Here is an 18,169-nt window from a genome sequence, read left to right as displayed (position 1 = left end):
TCCTGGTGTCACAGGTGTTCCCTGGTAGGGGGAAGACCGCTAATTACCTCCCCTGTCCATGGGGAGGCACTAGATGCTACCTGAGTTTCCAGCCCAACCCCCGCTTTCCCCGGCAGCCCGCACAGGGAGGGACTCTGGGAAGACACTCGAAGGGCTCCTAGGAGATCCCGGGTGCTGCAGACAGAAGACGGAACCTCCCCACACTCAGAATTCCAGAACACGGTTGACTGTGTGTGGGAGGTTCGGGGCCGCCCTCCACGCAGCTGCCTGGTGTCACAGGTGTTCCCTGGCAGGGGGAAGTCCGCGAATTACCTCCCCTGTCCATGGGGAGGCACTAGATGCTACCTGCGTTTCCAGCCCAACCCCCGCCTTTCCCTGGCTGCCCGCACTGGGAGGGATTCGGGGAAGACCCTCGAAGGGCTTCTAGGTGATCCCGGGTTCTGCAGACATAAGACGGAACCTCCCCACACTCAGAATTCCGGAACACCCCTGACTGTGTGGGGAAGGTTCGGGGCCGCCCTCCACGCAGCTGCCTGGTGTCACAGTTGTTCCCTGGCAGGGGGAATTCCGCTAATTACCTCCCTTGTCCATGGGGAGGCACTAGATGCTACCTGCTTTTCCAGCCCAACCCCCGCTGTTCCCCGGCTTCCCGCAATGGGAGGGACTCGGGGAATACTCTCGAAGGGCTACTAGGAGATCCCGGGTGCTGCAGACAGAAGACGGAACATCCCCAAACTCAGAATACCGGAACACGTCTGACTGTGTGGGAGAGGTTCGGGGCCGCCCTCCACGCAGCTGCCTGGTGTCACAGGTGTTCCCTGGCAGGGGGAAGTCCGCTAATTATCTCCCTTGTCCATGGGGAGGCAAGAGATGCTACCTGCTTTTCCAGCCAAACCTCCGCCATTCCCCGGCAGCCCGCAAAGGGAGGGACTGGGGGAAGACACTCGAAGTGCTCCTAGGTGAACTCGGGTGCTGCAGACATAAGACGGAACCTCCCCACACTCAAAATTCCGGAACACGGATGATTGTGTGGGGGAGGTTCGGGGCCGCCTTCCACGCAGCTGCCTTGTGTCACAGGTGGTCCCTGGCAGGCGGAAGTCCGCTAATTACCTCCCCTGTCCATGGGGAGGCACTAGATGCTACCTGCGTTTCCAGCACAACCCCCTCCTTTCCCCGGCATCCCGCACAGGGAGGGACTCTGGGAAGACACTCGAAGGGCTCCTAGGAGATCCCGGGTGCTGCAGACAGAAGACGGAACCTCCCCACACTCAGAATTCCGGAACACGGTTGACAGTGTGGGGGAGGTTCCGGGTTGCCCTCCACGCAGCTGCCAGGTGTCACAGGTGATCCCTGGCAGGGGGAAGTCCGCTAATTACCTCCCCTGTCCATGGGGAGGCACAAGATGCTACCTGCGTTTCCAGGCCAACCCCCGACTTTCCCTGGCTGCCCGCACTGGGAGGGACTCGGGGAAGACTCTCGAAGGCTCCTAGGATATCCCGGGTGCTGCAGACATAAGACGGAACCTCCCAACACTCAGAATTCCGGAGCACGGATGACTGGGTGGTGGAGGTTCGGGGCCGCCCTCCACGCAGCTGCCTTGTGTCACAGGTGTTCCCTGGCAGGTGGAAGTCCGCTAATTACCTCCCCTGTCCATGGGGAGGCACTAGATGCTACCTGCGTTTCCAGCACAACCCCCTCCTTTCCCCGGCAGCCCGCACAGGGAGGGACTCTGGGAAGACACTCGAAGGGCTCCTAGGAGATCCCGGGTGCTGCAGACAGAAGACGGAACCTCCCCACAATCAGAATTCCGGAACACGATTGACTCTGTGGGGGAGGTTCGGGGCCGCCCTCCACGCAGCTGCCTGGTGTCACAGGTGTTCCCTGGCAGGGGGAAGTCCGCTAATTACCTCCCTTGTCCATGGGGAGGCACAAGATGCTACCTGCTTTTCCAGCCAAACCTCCGCCATTCCCCGGCAGCCCGCACAGTGAGGGACTGGGGGAAGACGCTCGAAGGGCTCCTAGGAGATCCCGGTTGCTGCAGACATAAGACGGAACCTCCCCACACTCAGAATTCCGGAACACGGCTGACTGTGTGGGGGAGGTTCGGGGCCGCCCTCCACGCAGCTGCCTGGTGTCACAGGTGTTCCCTGGCAGGGAGAAGTCCGCTAATTACCTCCCCTGTCCATGGGGAGGCACCAGATGCTACCTGAGTTTCCAGCCCAACACCCGCCTTTCCCAGGCAGCCCGCAGTGGGAGGGATTCGGGGAAGACACTCGAAGGGCTCCTAGGAGATCCCGGGTGCTGCAGACAGAAGACGGAACCTCCCCACACTCAGAATTCCGGAACACGGCTGACTGTGTGGGGGAGGTTCGGGGCCGCCCTCCACGCAGCTGCCTGGTGTCACAGGTGTTCCCTGGCAGGGGGAAGTCCGCTAATTACCTCCTTGTCCATGGGCAGGCACAAGATGCTACCTGCTTTTCCAGCCCAACCAACGTCTTTCCCCGGCAGCCCGCAAGGGAGGGACTGGGGGAAGACACTCGAAAGGCTCCTAGGAGAACACGGGTGCTGCAGACAGAAGACGGAACCTCCCCACACTCAGAATTCCGGAACACGTGTGACTGTGTGGGTGAGGTTTAGGGCCGCACTCCACGCAGTTTCCTGGTGTCACATTTGTTCCCTGGCAGGCGGAAGTCCGCTAATTACCTCCCCTGTCCATGGGGAGGCACTAGATGCAACTGCGTTTCCAGCACAACCCCCTCCTTTCCCCGGCAGCCCGCACAGGGAGGGACTCTGGGAAGACACTCGAAGGGCTCCTAGGAGATCCCGGGTGCTGCAGACAGAAGACGGAACCTCCCCACACTCAGAATTCCGGAACACGGTTGACTGTGTGGGGGAGGTTCCGGGTTGCCTTCCACGCAGCTGCCAGGTGTCACAGGTGATCCCTGGCAGGGGGAAGTCCGCTAATTACCTCCCCTGTCCATGGGGAGGCACAAGATGCTACCTGCGTTTCCAGCCCAACCCCCGCCTTTCCCTGGCTGCCCGCACTGGGAGGGACTCGGGGAAGACTCTCGAAGGCTCCTAGGATATCCCGGGTGCTGCAGACATAAGACGGAACCTCCCCACACTCAGAATACTGGAACACGTCTGACTGTGTGGGAGAGGTTCGTGGCCGCCCTCCACGCAGCTTCCTGGTGTCACAGGTGTTCCCTGGCAGGGAGAAGTCCGCTAATTAACTCCCTTGTCCATGGGGAGGCACAAGATGCTACCTGCTTTTCCAGCCCAACCTCCGCCATTCCCCGGCAGCCCGCACAGGGAGGGACTGGGGGAAGACACTCGAAGGGCTCCTAGGAGATCCCGGGTGCTGCAGACAGAAGACGGAACCTCCCCACACTCAGAATTCCGGAACACGGCTGACTGTGTGGGGAAGGTTCGGGGCCGCCCTCCACGCAGCTGCCTGGTGTCACAGGTGTTCCCTGGCAGGGGGAATTCCGCTAATTATCTCCCTTGTCCATAGGGAGGCACTAGATGCTACCTGCTTTTCCAGCCCAACCCCCGGCTTTCCCCAGCAGCCCGCACAGGGAGGGAATTGGGGAAGACACTCGAAGGGCTCCTAGGAGAACCCGGGTGCTGCAGACATATGACGGGACCTCCCCACACTCAGAATTCCGGAACACGGGTGACTGTGTGGGTGAGTTTCAGGGCCGCCCCCCACACAGCTTCCTGGTGTCGCAGGTGTTCCCTGGTAGGGGGAAGACCGCTAATTACCTCCCCTGTCCATGGGGAGGCACTAGATGCTACCTGAGTTTCCAGCCCAACCCCCGCCTTTCCCCGGCTGCCCGCACTGGGAGGGACTCGGGGAAGACTCTCGAGGGACTCCTAGGAGATCCCGGGTGCTGCAGACAGAAGACCGAACCTCACCACACTCAGGATTCCGGAACACGTATGACTGTGTGGGGGAGGTTCGGGGCCGCCGTCCACGCAGCTGCCTTGTGTCACAGGTGTTCCCTGGCAGGTGGAAGTCCGCTAATTACCTCCCCTATCCATGGGGAGGCACTAGATGCTATCTGCGTTTCCAGCACAACCCCCTCCATTCCCCGGCAGCCCGCAGAGGGAGGGACTCTGGGAAGACACTCGAAGGGCTCCTAGGAGATCCCGGGTGCTGCAGACAGAAGACGGAACCTCCCCACACTCAGAATTCCGGAACACGGTTGACTCTGTGGGGGAGGTTCGGGGCCGCCCTCCACGCAGCTGTCTGGTGTCACAGGTGTTCCCTGGCAGGGGGAAGTCCGCTAATTACCTCCCCTGTCCATGGAGAGGTACTAGATGCTACCTGCTTTTCCAGCCCAACCTCCGCCATTCCCCTGCAGCCAGCACAGTGAGGAACTGGGGGAAGACACTCGAAGGGCTCCTAGGTGAACCCGGGTGCTGCAGACATAAGACGGAACCTCCCCACACTCGGAATTCCGGAACACGGCTGACAGTGTGGGGGAGGTTCGGGGCCGCCATCCACGCAGCTGCCTGGTGTCACAGGTGTTCCCTGGCAGGGAGAATTCCGCTCATTACCTATCCTGTCCATGGGGAGGCACTAGATGCAACCTGAATTTCCAGCCCAACCCCCGCCTTTCCCCGGCAGCCCGCAGTGGGAGGGATTCGGGGAAGACACTCCAAGGGCTACTAGGAGATCCCGGGTGCTGCAGACAGAAGACGGAACCTCCCCACACTCAGAATTCCGGAACACGGCTGACTGTGTGGGGGAGGTTCGGGGCCGCCCTCCACGCAGCTGCCTGGTGTCACAGGTGTTCCCTGGCAGGGGGAAGTCCGCTAATTTCCTCCCCTGTCCATGGGGAGGGACTAGATGCTACCTGCGTTTCCAGCCCAAACCCCGCCTTTCCCTGGCTGCCCGCACTGGGAGGGACTCGGGGAAGACTCTCGAAGGGCTCCTAGGAGATCCCGGGTGCTGCAGACATAAGACGGAACCTCCCCACACTCAGAATTCCGGAACACGGCTGACTGTGTGGGGGAGGTTCGGGGCCGCCCTCCACGAAGCTGCCTGGTGTCACAGGTGTTCCCTGGCAGGGAGAATTCCGCTCATTACCTCCCCTGTCTATGGGGAGGCACTAGATGCAACCTGAATTTCCAGCCCAACCCCCGCCATTCCCCGGCAGCCCGCAGTGGGAGGGATTCGGGGAAGACACTCGAAGGGCTCCTAGGAGATCCCGGGTGCTGCAGACAGAAGACGGAACCTCCCCACACTCAGAATTCCGGAACACGGCTGACTGTGTGGGGAAGGTTCGGGGCCGCCCTCCACGCAGCTGCCTGGTGTCACAGGTGTTCCCTGGCAGGGGGAAGTCCGCTAATTGCCTCCCCTGTCCATGGGGAGGAACTAGATGCTACCTGCGTTTCCAGCCCAACCCCTGCCTTTCCCTGGCTGCCCGCACTGGGAGGGACTCGGGGAAGACTCTCGAAGGGCTCCTAGGAGATCCCGGGTGCTGCAGACATAAGACGGATCCTCCCCACACTCAGAATTCCGAAACACGGCTGACTGTGTGGGGAAGGTTCGGGGCCGCCCCCCACGCAGCTGCCTGGTGTCACAGGTGTTCCCTGGCAGGGGGAATTCCGCTAGTTACCTCCCTTGTCCATTGGGAGGCACTAGATGCTACCTGTTTTCCAGCCCAACCCCCGCCTTTCCCCAGCAGCCCGCACTGGGAGGGACTCGGGGAAGACTCTCGAAGGGCTCCTAGTAGAACCCGGGTGCTGCAGACATAAGACGGAACCTCCCCACACTCAGTATTCCGGAACACATGTGACTGTGTGGGTGAGGTTTAGGGCCGCCCTCCACAAAGCTTCCTGGTGTCACAGGTGTTCCCTGGCAGGGGGAAGTCCGCTAATTACCTCCCTTGTCCATGGGGAGGTACAAGATGCTACCTGCTTTTCCAGCCAAACCCCCGCCTTTCCCCGGCAGCCCGCACAGGGAGGGACTGGGGGAAGACACTCGAAAGGCTCCTAGGAGAACCCGGGTGCTGCAGACATAAGACGGAACCTCCCCACACTCAGAATTCCGGAACACGGCTGACTGTGTGGGGGAGGTTCGGGGCCGCCCTCCACGAAGCTGCCTGGTGTCACAGGTGTTCCCTGGCAGGGAGAATTCCGCTCATTACCTCCCCTGTCTATGGGGAGGCACTAGATGCAACCTGAATTTCCAGCCCAACCCCCGCCATTCCCCGGCAGCCCGCAGTGGGAGGGATTCGGGGAAGACACTCGAAGGGCTCCTAGGAGATCCCGGGTGCTGCAGACAGAAGACGGAACCTCCCCACACTCAGAATTCCGGAACACGGCTGACTGTGTGGGGGAGGTTCGGGGCCGCCCTCCACGCAGCTGCCTGGTGTCACAGGTGTTCCCTGGCAGGGGGAAGTCCGCTAATTGCCTCCCCTGTCCATGGGGAGGAACTAGATGCTACCTGCGTTTCCAGCCCAACCCCTGCCTTTCCCTGGCTGCCCGCACTGGGAGGGACTCGGGGAAGACTCTCGAAGGGCTCCTAGGAGATCCCGGGTGCTGCAGACATAAGACGGATCCTCCCCACACTCAGAATTCCGAAACACGGCTGACTGTGTGGGGAAGGTTCGGGGCCGCCCCCCACGCAGCTGCCTGGTGTCACAGGTGTTCCCTGGCAGGGGGAATTCCGCTAGTTACCTCCCTTGTCCATTGGGAGGCACTAGATGCTACCTGTTTTCCAGCCCAACCCCCGCCTTTCCCCAGCAGCCCGCACTGGGAGGGACTCGGGGAAGACTCTCGAAGGGCTCCTAGTAGAACCCGGGTGCTGCAGACATAAGACGGAACCTCCCCACACTCAGTATTCCGGAACACATGTGACTGTGTGGGTGAGGTTTAGGGCCGCCCTCCACAAAGCTTCCTGGTGTCACAGTTGTTCCCTGGCAGGGGGAAGTCCGCTAATTACCTCCCTTGTCCATGGGGAGGCACCAGATGCTACCTGCTTTTCCAGCCCAACCCCCGCGATTCCCCGGCTGCCCGCATTGGGAGGGACTCGGGGAAGACTCTCGAAGGGCTCCTAGGAGATCCCGGGTGCTGCAGACATAAGACGGAACCTCCCCACACTCAGAATACCGGAACACGGCTGACTGTGTGGGGGAGGTTCGGGGCCGCCCTCCACGCAGCTGCCTGGTGTCACAGGTGTTCCCTGGCAGGTGGAAGTCCGCTAATTACCTCCCCTGTCCATGGGGAGGCACTAGATGCTACCTGCGTTTCCAGCCCAACCCCCTCCTTTCCCAGGCAGCCCGCACAGGGAGGGACTCTGGGAAGACACTCGAAGGGCTCCTAGGAGATCCCGGGTGCTGCAGACATAAGACGGAACCTCCCCACACTCAGAAATCCGGAAAACGGTTGACTGTGTAGGGGAGGTTCGGGGCCGCCCTCCACGCAGCTGCCTGGTGTCACAGGTGTTCCCTGGCAGGGGGAAGTCCGCTAATTACCTCCCTTGTCCATGGGGAGGCACAAAATGCTACCTGCTTTTCCAGCCCAACCCCCGCCTTTCCCCGGCAGCCCGCACAGGGAGGGACTGGTGGAAGACACTCAAAAGGCTCCTAGGAGAACCCGGGTGCTGCAGATAGAAGACGGAACCTCCCCACACTCAGAATTCCGGAACACGTGTGACTGTGTGGGTGAGGTTTAGGGCCGCACTCCACGCAGCTTCCTGGTGTCAAAGTTGTTCCCTGGCATGGGGAAGTCCGCTAATTACCTCCCTTGTCCATGGGGAGGCACTAGATGCTACCTGCTTTTCCAGCCCAACCCCCGCCGTTCCCCGGCTGCCCGCACAGGGTGGGACTCGGGGAAGACTCTCGAAGGGCTCCTAGGAGATCCCGGGTGCTGCAGACAAAAGAAGGAACCTCCCCACACTCAGAATTACGGAACATGGTTGACTGTGTGGGGGAGGTTCGGGGCCGCCCTACACGCAGCTGCCTGGTGTCACAGGTGATCCATGGCAGGGGGAAGTCCGCTAATTACCTCCCCTGTCCATGGGGAGGCACTAGATGCTCCCTGCGTTTCCAGCCCAACCCCCGCCTTTCCCAGGCTGCCCGCAATGGGAGGGACTCGCGGAACAATCTCGAAGGGCTCCTAGGAGAACCCGGGTGCTGCAGACAGAAGACGGAACCTCCCCACACTCAGAATCCCGGAACACGTCTGACTGTGTGGGAGAGGTTCGGGGCTGCCCCCCACGCAGCTGCCTGATGTCACAGTTGTTCCCTGGCAGGGGGAAGTCCGCTAATTACCTCCCATGTCCATGGGGAGGCAGAAGATGCTACCTGCTTTTCGAGCCCAACCTCCGACATTCCCCGGCAGCCCGCACAGGGAGGGACTGGGGGAAGACACTCGAAGGGCTCCTAGGTGAACCCGGGTGCTGCAGACATAAGACGGAACCTTCCCACACTCAGAATTCCGGAACACGGATGACTGTGTGGGGGAGTTTCGGGGCCGCCCTCCACGCAGCTGCCTTCTGTCACAGGTGTTCCCTGGCAGGTGGAAGTCCGCTAATTACCTCCCCTATCCATGGGGAGGCACTAGAAGCTATCTGCGTTTCCAGCAAAACCCCCTTCATTCCCCGGCAGACCGCACAGGGAGGGACTCTGGGAAGACACTCGAAGGGCTCCTAGGAGATCCCGGGTGCTGCAGACAGAAGACGGAACCTCCCCACACTCAGAATTCCGGAACACGGTTGACTCTGTGGGGGAGGTTCGGGGCCGCCCTCCACGCAGCTGTCTGGTGTCACAGGTGTTCCCTGGCAGGGGGAAGTCCGCTAATTACCTCCCCTGTCCATGGGGAGGCACTAGATGCTACCTGCTTTTCCAGCCCAACCTCCGCCATTCCCCGGCATCCCGCACAGTGAGGGACTGGGGGAAGACACTCGAAGGGCTCCTAGGTGAACCCGGGTGCTGCAGACATAAGACGGAACCTCCCCACACTCAGAATTCCGGAACACGGCTGACTGTGTGGGGGAGGTTCGGGGCCGCCCTCCACGCAGCTGCCTGGTGTCACAGGTGTTCCCTGGCAGGGAGAATTCCGCTCATTACCTCCCCTGTCTATGGGGAGGCACTAGATGCAACCTGAATTTCCAGCCCAACCCCCGCCATTCCCCGGCAGCCCGCAGTGGGAGGGATTCGGGGAAGACACTCGAAGGGCTCCTAGGAGATCCCGGGTGCTGCAGACAGAAGACGGAACCTCCCCACACTCAGAATTCCGGAACACGGCTGACTGTGTGGGGGAGGTTCGGGGCCGCCCTCCACGCAGCTGCCTGGTGTCACAGGTGTTCCCTGGCAGGGGGAAGTCCGCTAATTGCCTCCCCTGTCCATGGGGAGGAACTAGATGCTACCTGCGTTTCCAGCCCAACCCCTGCCTTTCCCTGGCTGCCCGCACTGGGAGGGACTCGGGGAAGACTCTCGAAGGGCTCCTAGGAGATCCCGGGTGCTGCAGACATAAGACGGATCCTCCCCACACTCAGAATTCCGAAACACGGCTGACTGTGTGGGGAAGGTTCGGGGCCGCCCCCCACGCAGCTGCCTGGTGTCACAGGTGTTCCCTGGCAGGGGGAATTCCGCTAGTTACCTCCCTTGTCCATTGGGAGGCACTAGATGCTACCTGTTTTCCAGCCCAACCCCCGCCTTTCCCCAGCAGCCCGCACTGGGAGGGACTCGGGGAAGACTCTCGAAGGGCTCCTAGTAGAACCCGGGTGCTGCAGACATAAGACGGAACCTCCCCACACTCAGTATTCCGGAACACATGTGACTGTGTGGGTGAGGTTTAGGGCCGCCCTCCACAAAGCTTCCTGGTGTCACAGTTGTTCCCTGGCAGGGGGAAGTCCGCTAATTACCTCCCTTGTCCATGGGGAGGCACCAGATGCTACCTGCTTTTCCAGCCCAACCCCCGCGATTCCCCGGCTGCCCGCATTGGGAGGGACTCGGGGAAGACTCTCGAAGGGCTCCTAGGAGATCCCGGGTGCTGCAGACATAAGACGGAACCTCCCCACACTCAGAATACCGGAACACGGCTGACTGTGTGGGGGAGGTTCGGGGCCGCCCTCCACGCAGCTGCCTGGTGTCACAGGTGTTCCCTGGCAGGTGGAAGTCCGCTAATTACCTCCCCTGTCCATGGGGAGGCACTAGATGCTACCTGCGTTTCCAGCCCAACCCCCTCCTTTCCCAGGCAGCCCGCACAGGGAGGGACTCTGGGAAGACACTCGAAGGGCTCCTAGGAGATCCCGGGTGCTGCAGACATAAGACGGAACCTCCCCACACTCAGAAATCCGGAAAACGGTTGACTGTGTAGGGGAGGTTCGGGGCCGCCCTCCACGCAGCTGCCTGGTGTCACAGGTGTTCCCTGGCAGGGGGAAGTCCGCTAATTACCTCCCTTGTCCATGGGGAGGCACAAAATGCTACCTGCTTTTCCAGCCCAACCCCCGCCTTTCCCCGGCAGCCCGCACAGGGAGGGACTGGTGGAAGACACTCAAAAGGCTCCTAGGAGAACCCGGGTGCTGCAGATAGAAGACGGAACCTCCCCACACTCAGAATTCCGGAACACGTGTGACTGTGTGGGTGAGGTTTAGGGCCGCACTCCACGCAGCTTCCTGGTGTCAAAGTTGTTCCCTGGCATGGGGAAGTCCGCTAATTACCTCCCTTGTCCATGGGGAGGCACTAGATGCTACCTGCTTTTCCAGCCCAACCCCCGCCGTTCCCCGGCTGCCCGCACAGGGTGGGACTCGGGGAAGACTCTCGAAGGGCTCCTAGGAGATCCCGGGTGCTGCAGACAAAAGAAGGAACCTCCCCACACTCAGAATTACGGAACATGGTTGACTGTGTGGGGGAGGTTCGGGGCCGCCCTACACGCAGCTGCCTGGTGTCACAGGTGATCCATGGCAGGGGGAAGTCCGCTAATTACCTCCCCTGTCCATGGGGAGGCACTAGATGCTCCCTGCGTTTCCAGCCCAACCCCCGCCTTTCCCAGGCTGCCCGCAATGGGAGGGACTCGCGGAACAATCTCGAAGGGCTCCTAGGAGAACCCGGGTGCTGCAGACAGAAGACGGAACCTCCCCACACTCAGAATCCCGGAACACGTCTGACTGTGTGGGAGAGGTTCGGGGCTGCCCCCCACGCAGCTGCCTGATGTCACAGTTGTTCCCTGGCAGGGGGAAGTCCGCTAATTACCTCCCATGTCCATGGGGAGGCAGAAGATGCTACCTGCTTTTCGAGCCCAACCTCCGACATTCCCCGGCAGCCCGCACAGGGAGGGACTGGGGGAAGACACTCGAAGGGCTCCTAGGTGAACCCGGGTGCTGCAGACATAAGACGGAACCTTCCCACACTCAGAATTCCGGAACACGGATGACTGTGTGGGGGAGTTTCGGGGCCGCCCTCCACGCAGCTGCCTTCTGTCACAGGTGTTCCCTGGCAGGTGGAAGTCCGCTAATTACCTCCCCTATCCATGGGGAGGCACTAGAAGCTATCTGCGTTTCCAGCAAAACCCCCTTCATTCCCCGGCAGACCGCACAGGGAGGGACTCTGGGAAGACACTCGAAGGGCTCCTAGGAGATCCCGGGTGCTGCAGACAGAAGACGGAACCTCCCCACACTCAGAATTCCGGAACACGGTTGACTCTGTGGGGGAGGTTCGGGGCCGCCCTCCACGCAGCTGTCTGGTGTCACAGGTGTTCCCTGGCAGGGGGAAGTCCGCTAATTACCTCCCCTGTCCATGGGGAGGCACTAGATGCTACCTGCTTTTCCAGCCCAACCTCCGCCATTCCCCGGCATCCCGCACAGTGAGGGACTGGGGGAAGACACTCGAAGGGCTCCTAGGTGAACCCGGGTGCTGCAGACATAAGACGGAACCTCCCCACACTCAGAATTCCGGAACACGGCTGACTGTGTGGGGGAGGTTCGGGGCCGCCCTCCACGCAGCTGCCTGGTGTCACAGGTGTTCCCTGGCAGGGAGAAGTCCGCTCATTACCTCCCCTGTCCATGGGGAGGCACTAGATGCTACCTGAATTTCCAGCCCAACCCTCGCCTTTCCCCGGCAGCCTGCAGTGGGAGGGATTCCGGGAAGACACTCGAAGGGCTCCTAGGAGATCCCGGGTGCTGCAGACAGAAGACGGAACCTCCCCACAATCAGAATTCCGGAACACGGATGACTGTGTGGGGGAGGTTCGGGGCCGCCCTCCACGCAGCTGCCTGGTGTCACAGGTGTTCCCTGGCAGGGGGAAGTCCGCTAATTACCTCCCCTGTCCATGGGGAGGGACTAGATGCTACCTGCGTTTCCAGCCCAACCCCCGCCTTTCCCTGGCTGCCCGCACTGGGAGGGACTCGGGGAAGACTCTCGAAGGGCTCCTAGGAGATCCCGGGTGCTGCAGACATAAGACGGAACCTCCCCACACTCAGAATTCCGGAACACGGCTGACTGTGTGGGGAAGGTTCGGGGCCGCCCTCCACGCAGCTGCCTGGTGTCACAGGTGTTCCCTGGCAGGGGGAAGTCCGCTAAATACCTCCCTTGTCCATTGGGAGGCACTAGATGCTACCTGCTTTTCCAGCCCAACCCCCGCCTTTCCCCGGCAGCCCGCACAGGGAGGGACTGGGGGAAGACACTCAAAAGGCTCCTAGGAGAACCCGGGTGCTGCAGACAGAAGACGGAACCTCCCCACACTCAGAATTCCGGAACACGTGTGACTGTGTGGGTGAGGTTTAGGGCCGCACTCCACGCAGCTGCCTGGTGTCACAGGTGATCCCTGGCAGGGGGAAGTCCGCTAATTACCTCCCCTGTCCTTGGGGAGGCACTAGATGCTCACTGCGTTTCCAAGCCAACCCCCGCCTTTCCCAGGCTGCCCGCACTGGGTGGGACTCGCGGAAGAATCTCGAAAAGCTCCTAGGAGAACCCGGGTGCTGCAGACAGAAGACGGAACCTCCCCACACTCAGAATCCCGGAACACGTCTGACTGTGTGGGAGAGGTTCGGGGCTGCACTCCACGCAGCTGCCTGGGGTCACAGGTGTTCCCTGGCAGGGGGAAGTCCGCTAATTACCTCCCCTGTCCATGGGGAGGCACAAGATGCTACCTGCTTTTCGAGCCCAACCTCCGACATTCGCCGGCAGCCCGCACAGGGAGGGACTGGGGGAAGACACTCGAAGGGCTCCTAGGTGAACCCGGGTGCTGCAGACATAAGATGGAACCTCCCCACTCTCAGAATTCCGGAACACGGATGACTGTGTGGGGGAGTTTCGGGGCCGCCCTCCACGCAGCTGCCTTGTGTCACAGGTGTTCCCTGGCAGGTGGAAGTCCGCTAATTACCTCCCCTGTCCATGGGGAGGCACTAGATGCTACTTGCGTTTCCAGCACAACCCCCTCCTTTCCCCGGCAGCCCGCACAGTGAGGGACTCTGGGAAGACACTCGTAGGGCTCCTAGGAGATCCCGGGTGCTGCAGACAGAAGACGGAACCTCCCCACACTCAGAATTCCGGAACACGGCTGACTGTGTGGGGGAGGTTCGGGGCCGCCCTCCACGCAGCTGCCTGGTGTCACAGGTGTTCCCTGGCAGGGGGAAGTCCGCTAATTACCTCCTTTTCCATGGGGAGGCACAAGATGCTACCTGCTTTTCCAGCCCAACCCCCGCCTTTCCCCGGCAGCCCGCACAGGGAGGGACTGGGGGAAGACACTCGAAAGGCTCCTAGGAGAACCCGGGTGCTGCAGACAGAAGACGGAACCTCCCCACACTCAGAATTCCGGAACACGGTTGACTGTGTGGGGGAGGTTCGGGGCCGACCTCCACGCAGCTGCCTGGTGTCACAGGTGTTCCGTGGCAGGGGGAAGTCCGCTAATTACCTCCCCTGTGCATGGGGAGGCACTAGAAGCTACCTGCGTTTCCAGACCAACCCCCGCTTTCCCTGGCTGCCCGCACTGGGAGGGACTCGGGGAAGACTCTCGAAGGGCTCCTAGGAGATCCCGGGTGCTGCAGACATAAGACGGAACCTCCCCACACTCAGAATCCCGGAACACGGCTGACTGTGTGGGGAAGGTTCGGGGCCGCCCTCCACGCAGCTGCCTGGTGTCACAGGTGTTCCCTGGCAGGGGGAAGTCCCCTAATTACCTCCCTTGTACATGGGGAGGCACTAGATGCTACCTGCTTTTCCAGCCCAACCCCCGCCTTTCCCCAGCAGCCGGCACAGGGAGGGTCTTGGGGAAGATACTCGAAGGGCTCCTAGGAGAACCCGGGTGCTGCAGATATAAGACGGAACCTTCCCACACTCAGAATTCCGGAACACGGGTGACTGTGTGGGTGAGGTTTAGGGCCGCCCTCCACACAGATTCCTGGTGTCACAGGTGTTCCCTGGTAGGGGGTAGACTGCTAAATACCTCCCCTGTCCATGGGGAGGCACTAGATGCTACCTGAGTATCCAGCCCAACCTCCGCCTTTCCCCGGCTGCCCGCACTGGTAGGGACTCGGGGAAGACTCTCGAAGGGCTCCTAGAGATCCCGGGTGCTGCAGACAGAAGACGGAACCTCCCCACACTCAGAATTCCGGAACACGGCTGACTGTGTGGGGGAGGTTCGGGGCCGCCATCCACGCAGCTGCCTGGTGTCACAGGTGTTCCCTGGCAGGGGGAAGTCCGCTAATTACCTCCTTTTCCATGGGGAGGCACAAGATGCTACCTGCTTTTCCAGCCCAACCCCCGCCTTTCCCCGGCAGCCCGCACAGGGAGGGACTGGGGGAAGACACTCGAAAGGCTCCTAGGAGAACCCGGGTGCTGCAGACAGAAGACGGAACCTCCCCACACTCAGAATTCCGGAACACGGTTGACTGTGTGGGGGAGGTTCGGGGCCGACCTCCACGCAGCTGCCTGGTGTCACAGGTGTTCCGTGGCAGGGGGAAGTCCGCTAATTACCTCCCCTGTGCATGGGGAGGCACTAGAAGCTACCTGCGTTTCCAGACCAACCCCCGCTTTCCCTGGCTGCCCGCACTGGGAGGGACTCGGGGAAGACTCTCGAAGGGCTCCTAGGAGATCCCGGTTGCTGCATACATAAGACGGAACCTCCCCACACTCAGAATCCCGGAACACGGCCTACTGTGTGGGGAAGGTTCGGGGCCGCCCTCCACGCAGCTGCCTGGTGTCACAGGTGTTCCCTGGCAGGGGGAAGTCCGCTAATTACCTCCCTTGTCCATGGGGAGGCACTAGATGCTACCTGCTTTTCCAGCCCAACCCCCGCCTTTCCCCAGCAGCCGGCACAGGGAGGGTCTTGGGGAAGATACTCGAAGGGCTCCTAGGAGAACCCGGGTGCTGCAGATATAAGACGGAACCTTCCCACACTCAGAATTCCGGAACACGGGTGACTGTGTGGGTGAGGTTTAGGGCCGCCCTCCACACAGATTCCTGGTGTCACAGGTGTTCCCTGGTAGGGGGTAGACTGCTAAATACCTCCCCTGTCCATGGGGAGGCACTAGATGCTACCTGAGTTTCCAGCCCAACCTCCGCCTTTCCCCGGCTGCCCGCACTGGTAGGGACTCGGGGAAGACTCTCGAAGGGCTCCTAGGAGATCCCGGGTGCTGCAGACAGAAGACGGAACCTCCCCACACTCAGAATTCCGGAACACGGCTGACTGTGTGGGGGAGGTTCGGGGCCGCCCTCCACGCAGCTGCCTGGTGTCACAGGTGTTCCCTGGCAGGGGGAAGTCCGCTAACTACCTCCCTTGTCCATGGGGAGGCACAAGATGCTACCTGCTTTTCCAGCACAAACCCCGCCATTCCCCGGCAGCCCGCACAGGGAGGGACTGGGGGAAGACACTCGAAAGGCTCCTAGGAGAACCCTGGTGCTGCAGACAGAAGACGGAACCTCCCCACACTCAGAATTCCGGAACACGGATGACTGTGTGGGGGAGGTACGGGGCCGACCTCCACGCAGCTGCCTTGTGTCACAGGTGTTCCCTGGCAGGTGGAAGTCCGCTAATTACCTCCCCTGTCCATGGGGAGGCACTAGATGCTACCTGCGTTTCCAGCACAACCCCCTCCTTTCCCCGGCAGCCCGCACAGGGAGGGACTCTGGGAAGACAATCGAAGTGCTCCTAGGAGATCCCGGGTGCTGCAGACAGAAGACGGAACCTCCCCACACTCAGAATTCCGGAACACGGTTGACTGTGTGGGGGAGGTTCGGGGCCGCCCTCCACGCAGCTGCCTGGTGTCACAGTTGTTCCCTGGCAGGGGGAAGTCCGCTAATTACCTCCCTTGTCCATTGGGAGGCACAAGATGCTACCTGCTTTTCCAGCCCAACCTCCGCCATTCCCCGGCAGCCCGCACAGTGAGGGACTGGGGGAAGCCACTCGAAGGGCTCCTAGGTGAACCCGGGTGCTGCACACATAAGACGGAACTTCCCCACACTCAGAATTCCGGAACACGTTTGACTGTGTGGGGGAGGTTCGGGGCCGCCCTCCACGCAGCTGCCTGGTGTCACAGGTGTTCCCTGGCAGGGAGAAGTCCGCTAATTACCTCCCCTGTCCATGGGGAGGCACTAGATGCTACCTGAGTTTCCAGCCCAACCCCCGCCTTTCCCCGGCAGCCCGCAGTGGGAGGGATTCGGGGAAGACACTCGAAGGGCTCCTAGGAGATCCCGGGTGCTGCAGACAGAAGACGGAACCTCCCCACACTCAGAATTCCGGAACACGGCTGACTGTGTGGGTGAGGTTTAGGGCCGCACTCCACACAGCTTCCTGGTGTAACAGTTGTTCCCTGGCAGGGGGAAGTCCGCTAATTACCTCCCTTGTCCATGGGGAGGCACTAGATGCTACCTGCTTTTCCAGCACAACCCCCTCCTTTCCCCGGCAGCCCGCACAGGGAGGGACTCTGGGAAGAAACTCGAAGGGCTCCTAGGAGATCCCGAGATCTGCAGACAGAAGACGGAACCTCCCCACACTCAGAATTCCGGAACATGGTTGACTGTGTGGGGGAGATTCGGGGCCGCCCTACACGCAGCTGCCTGGTGTCACAGGTGATCCCTGGCAGGGGGAAGTCCGCTAATTACCTCCCCTGTCCTTGGGGAGGCACTAGATGCTCACTGCGTTTCCAAGCCAACCCCCGCCTTTCCCAGGCTGCCCGCACTGGGTGGGACTCGCGGAAGAATCTCGAAAAGCTCCTAGGAGAACCCGGGTGCTGCAGACAGAAGACGGAACCTCCCCACACTCAGAATCCCGGAACACGTCTGACTGTGTGGGAGAGGTTCGGGGCTGCACTCCACGCAGCTGCCTGGGGTCACAGGTGTTCCCTGGCAGGGGGAAGTCCGCTAATTACCTCCCCTGTCCATGGGGAGGCACAAGATGCTACCTGCTTTTCGAGCCCAACCTCCGACATTCGCCGGCAGCCCGCACAGGGAGGGACAGGGGGAAGACACTCGAAGGGCTCCTAGGTGAACCCGGGTGCTGCAGACATAAGATGGAACCTCCCCACTCTCAGAATTCCGGAACACGGATGACTGTGTGGGGGAGTTTCGGGGCCGCCCTCCACGCAGCTGCCTTGTGTCACAGGTGTTCCCTGGCAGGTGGAAGTCCGCTAATTACCTCCCCTGTCCATGGGGAGGCACTAGATGCTACTTGCGTTTCCAGCACAACCCCCTCCTTTCCCCGGCAGCCCGCACAGTGAGGGACTCTGGGAAGACACTCGTAGGGCTCCTAGGAGATCCCGGGTGCTGCAGACAGAAGACGGAACCTCCCCACACTCAGAATTCCGGAACACGGCTGACTGTGTGGGGGAGGTTCGGGGCCGCCCTCCACGCAGCTGCCTGGTGTCACAGGTGTTCCCTGGCAGGGGGAAGTCCGCTAATTACCTCCTTTTCCATGGGGAGGCACAAGATGCTACCTGCTTTTCCAGCCCAACCCCCGCCTTTCCCCGGCAGCCCGCACAGGGAGGGACTGGGGGAAGACACTCGAAAGGCTCCTAGGAGAACCCGGGTGCTGCAGACAGAAGACGGAACCTCCCCACACTCAGAATTCCGGAACACGGTTGACTGTGTGGGGGAGGTTCGGGGCCGACCTCCACGCAGCTGCCTGGTGTCACAGGTGTTCCGTGGCAGGGGGAAGTCCGCTAATTACCTCCCCTGTGCATGGGGAGGCACTAGAAGCTACCTGCGTTTCCAGACCA

This window comes from Camelus bactrianus, chromosome 3 (genome assembly GCF_048773025.1).
Source record: "Camelus bactrianus isolate YW-2024 breed Bactrian camel chromosome 3, ASM4877302v1, whole genome shotgun sequence".
NCBI lineage: Eukaryota > Metazoa > Chordata > Mammalia > Artiodactyla > Camelidae > Camelus > Camelus bactrianus.
Note: the sequence above shows the minus strand (reverse complement) of the source record.